Source organism: Phacochoerus africanus, chromosome 2, assembly GCF_016906955.1.
Source record: "Phacochoerus africanus isolate WHEZ1 chromosome 2, ROS_Pafr_v1, whole genome shotgun sequence".
Lineage (NCBI taxonomy): Eukaryota > Metazoa > Chordata > Mammalia > Artiodactyla > Suidae > Phacochoerus > Phacochoerus africanus.
The window spans coordinates 252368786-252375878 of NC_062545.1; the positions used below are offsets into that span (position 1 = coordinate 252368786).

General features: G+C 44.6%; 1 long non-coding RNA gene across 1 annotated transcript; it reads right to left on the bottom strand.

Moving 5' to 3' along the window:
- Positions 1–3375: 3375 nt before the first annotated feature.
- On the bottom strand, positions 3376–6412 carry LOC125121335 (uncharacterized). The gene is made up of 2 exons (XR_007133435.1): positions 4983–6412; positions 3376–3967 (listed from the first exon to the last, which is right to left on the bottom strand). It is a non-coding gene; the product is annotated as an uncharacterized LOC125121335 (long non-coding RNA).
- Positions 6413–7093: the final 681 nt, after the last annotated feature.

Genomic DNA, 7093 nt, shown 5'->3' on the forward strand with positions numbered 1-7093 from the left:
TCCCACAACAAACAGCCCTTCTCCCTGCTGCCCACATATCAGGCCACATCATAGGGGACACACTGTTGTCACAGTGGGGTGAAGAAGATGGAGGCAATATATTGCTGCTGAACTGCCTCCACCTGTAAGTAACACACATCACTTCTGCTCACAGTCCATTGGCTAGAACTGGTCACATGGTCACCCCCAGGGCAACTTCCGTGGAAGCTAGGAAATGTAGGGGAGCTCACAGATACCTGGTGAGCACTGTCTCTGCCCCCATAGGAAAGGCTTATATCAGCGAGTAAGGGATCACGTACTAATTACGACTCTTTGAGTTCAGGTAACACAAACCAGCTTGAGTTAGCACACATAAAAAAGAAATTTTATCATAAGAATTTTAAGGATTTGGGAGTGTCTGCAAGGGCCAACTGGCAGAAATACAACTGAGCATCTGGCAAGGATTAGAATCAGGAAATGCAAAGGCACTAAGACAGGTCTCTTGAATTGGTACCACTTTGTGAGAAAAAAGGAAGTAACTGGCTTTTAGTTTCACAGACAATCCATTAAGTGTGCTTTTCAGGGAGTTCAGGTATTTCTGATGAAGAATATTTAATCCACATTAGGGAGAGAGGGAGGGAGGGAGAATGGGCATTCCAAGGGAAATGATGGCTGCCCTGAGATTTGTTTATTTATTTTTGTCTTTGTCCCATCAGTACACAGTTCCTATCAGTACACAGTAACGCAATTGGTTTTTGTATATTGACCTTGAATCCTTCAGTCTTGCTGGAGTTACTTATTATCTATAGCTTTTCTTTTTTTTTTCTTTTGGTATATTCCTTAGGATTTTCTGTATACACAATCATGATGTCTGCAAAGAAAATCCATTTTTCCTGCAGGCAATCAGATGTTAACCTTTTGCTTCCGTTAGGATTTATTCCTTATCCTTGGCTTTAAATGGTTGACTATAATGTGGCTTGCCATGGCCCTCTTCATATTTATCCTGTCTGAAGCTCAACGAACATTTTGAATGGGTAATTTTATTTTGTTCTGTCTTTTGTCTTTTTAGGGCCACACCTGCGGCATATGGAGATTCCCAGGCTAGGGGTCCAATCGGAGCTGCAGCCTCCAGCTTAGGCCAGAGCCACAGCAACATGGGATTCAAGCTGCGTCTGCAACCTACACTACAGCTCACGGCAACGCCAGATCCTTAACCCACTGAGCGAGGCCAGGGATTGAATCCGCAACCTCATGGTTCCTAGTCTGATTTGTTTCCGCTATGCCATGATGGGAACTCCTTGACTCCATAATTTTATGTTTTTAATTAAATTTGGGGAAAAATTCAGCTATTTCTCACTTTTTTTGACTCCATTCTCTTTCCCTGTGTTTCTTCTGGAACTCCAATTATGTATATGTTAGACCACTAGATATGTTAGACCATCTGAGTCTCTGTTCTTTTCTTAAAAGAAATGTTTTCTCTTTGTTCTTCATATTATATAATTTCTATTGCTCTGTGTTCAAATGCACTTCTCTTCTGTTATTTTCATTTGTTTAAGTCCATCCACTATATTTCTAAACTTTAAATATTGAATTTTTCATTTCCAGAATTTCCATTTCACCTAAAAAAGCCTTTTTGGGGAGTTCCCATTGTGGCTCAGTGATAATAAACCCAACTAGCATCAATGAGGATGCAGGTTCGATCCCTGGCCTCACTCAGTGGGTTGGAGATTCTGCAATGCTGTAAGCTGAGGTGTAGGTTGCAGACATGGCTCAGATCCTGTGTGGCTATGGCTGTGGCATAGGCTGGCAGCTGCAGCTCCAATTTGACCCCTAGCCTGGGAACTTCCATATGCTGCATGTGTGACCCTAAAAAACACACACATGCACACAAATTATTTTTCTTTCTCGGTTGAGATTTTCTAACTTTTTATTCATTGAAAGTATATTTTGTTTGATTTCACTGAGAATACAACAGCCATTTTAAAAATCTTCATCTTCTTGTTCTAACATTTGGATCATCTTGGAGTTGTTTTTCTTTCTTTCTTTTCTCTTGAGAATGTGTTGCATTTTCCTGCTCCATCACACACTGGGTTATTTTACATTGTAAACTGGACACTATGAAAATGGGAAGGCACTGTGAACAACTTTCCACCTTTGCATGCATACTCAAAAAAAAAAAAAAAAAATGGAGTTCCCGTCGTGGCGCAGTGGTTAACGAATCCGACTAGGAACCATGAGGTTGGGGGTTCGGTCCCTGCCCTTGCTCAGTGGGTTAACGATCCGGCGTTGCCGTGAGCTGTGGTGTAGGTTGCAGACGCGACTCGGATCCTGCATTGCTGTGGCTCTGGTGTAGGCCGGTGGCTACAGCTCTGATTCGACCCCTAGCCTGGGAACCTCCATATGCTGCAGGAGCGGCCCAAGAAATGGCAAAAAAAAGACAAAAAAAAAAGGAGTTCCCATTGTTGTGGTGCATCGGAAATGAACCCAACTCATAACCATGAGGATGTGGGTATGATCCCTGGCAAACAGCTGTAACTCCGATTTGACCCCTAGGAACGTCCATATCCTGTGGATATGGCCCTAAAAAGCAAAAAAAGAAAAAAAAAAGAAAGAAAAGAAAAGAATCTGCCTACTTCTCTTCCCCCTCTAGGGACTTCAAGGAGCTGCTATTTTTATCATGCCCAGATCTTATAGCTGTTGTCTGAGGGCTAATTTGTCCAGTAGCATCTTATTTATTCAGAACTGGAAACAGACTTCTGCACTGGTTTTTAATTCACTTTGGCCTAACAGCATCTCCCCTCAGGGACAAGCCACAGGCCTTTTATTTTTCTGCTCCTAGGCTTGTCCAGTGCTGCCATGTGGGATGGCTGGCATTCACACGTGTGCAGCCCAGAAGGGTGGGGGAGTTAAGGCCTCCTGGGACAACTGGCAAGTGGGGGGGGGGGGGTGGAAGGAGAAATACTTCTTGTTGATTCTAGAGTAGACAGTTCCATGAAGAGTTCTCCGTGCTCCTCTGGGGGCCCTGGCAGGACTGAGGTCCTAATGGTGACCAACACAACACCATACTTTTAATTTGGTGTTTCCTCTTTCCCTGTTTCACTTTCTCTTACACCTCACTCTTCTGGGGTCAACTCCCAAATCAACTATCTGCACTCGAGTTCTTGTTTCAGTCTTCAGTTTTGGAGGGAACCCAGGCTAAGTTTCAATCGTCAACCCCATTTTCTTCTTTAGCAGGGGCCAATACTATCTGAAACAGATTTGGGGTGGGAGAAGATAAAGTAGGATAAAAAGGTTGAGGCCCTGTTTTTAAAGTCCTTAAATGCCATCCAAGAGGTTTGGATTCTATTTTGCAGGGAAGAAGAAAACTGAAAGAGATGGAGTATGAGACTGATGAGATCAGGCTGTTTAAGATCCTTTATTGTCCCAAAATTTGCAGATTCTCTGACTTGATATCTCTGAATTTTAGTTTCTTTAATTAACAAATTGCGAAAGTAGCACGTCCCTGTCTATTTCACACAGGGACCAAATCACGAAGACCAAATTAGATAATGCACATTCCACAGGAGCTAAATAAAAGTAGAATGTTACTATTATTACTTTAGTCTGAAGTATGTCATATGTTAGCGTGGGAACTAAGCATTCTAATACTTTTTTAAAAAACTTTCTTATTTTCCCATTAGAATTTCCAACTGTGGCAAAAGTATATTTTCAGCTTGCAATTTCATGGACCATGGAATCCAAATGCAATGTTGGGTTGTATCTCCAAGATAACAGAATAATAAACTCTAAGGAACTATAGATGCTAAACTAACAAGAGTCTGAAACTAACAGAGGGCCTTCTAAAGACTGATGTGGAAACTGTGTGATGTCCCAGGCTTCCTTTATCTTTCTGCTCTGCCAATTTGAGACCGTGGCTTCCATCTTCAAAGTCCCAAGGTGGTTGCCACAACTTCAGACATCATGTCCACTTTCAAGGAGGAGGAAAAAACTGGGAAAGGAAAAGGCCGAGTCTTCAAGCTGAATCAATGCCTCCCCCCCAAGAACTTTCTGGAAGTTTCATCTAATGATTTCTATTTATGCCTCACTGGCCACCCTTTAAGCACAAGGAAAGCTGGGAAATGTAGTCTTTCAGCTTCTATGGGTAAGGAAAAAACAAGAGAATGGGTATTGGGTAGGCAATTAGCTATCTTGGCCATAGACAGAGTCTTGGCAAGAGCCTTGGATCAAATCCTGGATTCAAATTTTACTTTGCCCTTAATGTTGGCTCATTGAGCATGTTCCTTTCTGAGATTCAATTTTTTTTGCTTCCGTAAAATGGTGCTAAAAATTGTACTTTATAAAGATTTTCATTTTGAGGATTCTGACCAACCATTTTGAGGATTCTGTGAGATAATCCATATAATATGTCCAGAACAATGTCTGGCACAGCATAGATGCTCAAGGCATACCTGCTGAATCTAAATCTAACAGTACCCTGTACTAGGTGCTAGGCTAGAAGTGAGAAACACATCAGGACATAATCTCTGCCCTCAAGGAACCATAAGTGTGTGTGTGTGTGTGTGTGTGTGTGTGTGTGTGTTTATGATGAGATGTGTCACACGCGAACTGTGCCCTCACATCCATACCCTGGATGCTAAGAAGAGTGGCTGTTGATGGTTCCCAGCCACGCACCTCGGTGAGAATTGCCTTCAGCTTTGAAACTGCCCGTCTCCAGGTTGCTCTCCATTTTGGGGGTGGTCCATGGCCAATGATTGACTAACACATGGTAAAAAGCCCAGCCCTTTTTCCTCAATTTTGGGGCAACTCAGGAGGACTCCAGAACTCCACGAAAGATTACCTGAGGCTCAGTTGCACCTGCATGCTACCTTTCTTCCCCAATCCAGTCCTTTTTCCTTCACCTTCTTATGGGAGTATCTCTCAAAATCATCCCCAGGCACTGCGTGCAACCCTCCCTTTCCGAGCCCATTTCCAGGAAACCCAGTCTTTGATTCATAACAATTTACCGCCAAGAGATTTCTCAGGTGTCTTCAGTCACAAGGCTGGGAGCTGGAACTAGAGAGTCATCAGGCCAGCTGTTATTGTCTCTTTCATCACTTCCCTGCATCTTTGCTGCACGACTGCTTCCCAACAAGCCCGGCTTTCCATGACCTCTGGTAGTCCTGATGCCATCTCAGAACTTCTTTCCAACTTCACCTCCCCTAACGCGCGCATTCTCTGGGTATTTATGTACCAGTCCTACAAGAGAGCATCTGATTGGCTCAGCTCACCTATTCAAGTCAAGCCACCTCATAGGCTGTCAGCAAACCTCGCGATTGGCTGACTTTGCGTCAGGAACCTACCTCCAGTCCAATCAGCTGTAGTTGCGAGGATTAAATGGTGGAGAAAGCTCTTGGCCCTCCAGCCTCCGCTGTAGGTAGGCTAGTAGGGGGATGGGTGGGTTATGTCAGTAAGGAGTTCGGTATATTTATGAAGGGTGGTCTCAGCGCACATGAAGCCCCTGAAAACCCAGGGGAAAGGAAACGGCAAGAATCAGAAGGCTGTGGCAAGCAAAGAGGCAGATCTGCTGTCGCCGTGATCTTGGCTAAGGGGAAAACCAGCTTGATTTGGAATAAAGGGCTGAGGGAGGCAGAGAAAAGAGTGGGTATGTGTGGAATGAAGCCACGTGGGTTGGCCCTGCCTGTTTTCAAGGGAAGTTGAAGTCCAGATATTGAACCACAGGAAGAAAGCGGTGGAGGGACCCGGGGCCAAGTGCAACAGAGAAGGGAGCAGGCAAGCAATCAGGTGTCTCTGGGACAGATTTAGTTCCGTTTTGTTCTTTCAGTACAGGCTGTGCTCCACCAGGAGACCTCAGCTTGCCTGCGGGGCAGGCGCTCCCAGACCACGTGCCCCGCCACTTGGAGTGTTTTCTTCCTTCTCTTGTGCCCTTAACAACAGTCTCCCTGTCTCAAAAGTCCCCACAGTGGAGTTTCCTTCCTGCCGTAGCTTGCACTGAAGAAGGCGTGATATATCCTCACTCTGAGGACACCCACAAACTGTCTAAGATAGGACGAGGGGCCTTATCTGCTTTTTATGATGCTGTCCAGTTCAGTAGCCTCTAGTATCCTGTGGCTCCTTACGTTCAATTACAATTTTTTGTTTGCTTTTTGGCCGCACCCCTGACATATGGAAGTTCTCCGGACAGGGATCAAGTCTAAGCTGGGGCCACAACCATGCCACAGCTACAGCAATGCGGGATCCTTTAACTCACTGCGCCGGGTAGAGGATCCAACCGGCAATGCCACGGAGACAGGTGGGATCGTTAACCCACTGCTCCACAGCGTGAACTTCAAATTTAATTACTTAGTAAAAATTTAAAATTCTGTCCCTTAGCCGCACTGCCCACATGTCAGTGCTCAGTAGCTCCGTGTGTCTCATGGCTGCCATAGCAGACCGTGAAGATAAGAGAACAGTTCCACCGTTCTGTAAAGTTCTGTGGGACAGTGCTGCCTTAGAACTGAGCTTCTGAGTGCAGCTCTTTTGTCCTTTATGGTAACCTGGTCCCTGCAACAGTGCCAGGCACATAGCACGTGTTCAGTAAGCAGCTACGGAATGAATGGATTGATGAACAAATTTCCATTTGCAGAGGAGACTCGGAGAGGTGTTACTTCCGTGGGTGGTCCAGCAAATACATGACAGAGCTGGGACTACAACACAATCCCTCCACCCCCAAGCAAATCCTAGTTCAAGCCATTTTGCCACCAACCTCAGGTAGGAGGAAGTGGTCTGAGGCTGTCACCCTAGCAATTTCCTATAGCTGATTGGAAAACCACCCCTCCCCTTGCCCCACCTCCCAGTAAAACTGAGAAGTAATTGATACAAGTTTAAGGTGTACAGCCTGATGGTTTGATTTATATATGTTGTGCAGTGATTGCCACAGTAGGTTTATTTAACACCTATCATTTCATATAGATACAAGAAGAAGAAAAAAAGTCTTTTTCTACGTATCATATTTTTAAATTTTTTATTTTATTTTTTAATTTTTTCTGAATCTGGAGTTCCCGTCGTGGTGTGATGGAAATGAATCCCACTAGGAATCATGAGGTTGCGGGTTCAATCCCTGGCTTCGCTCAGTGGG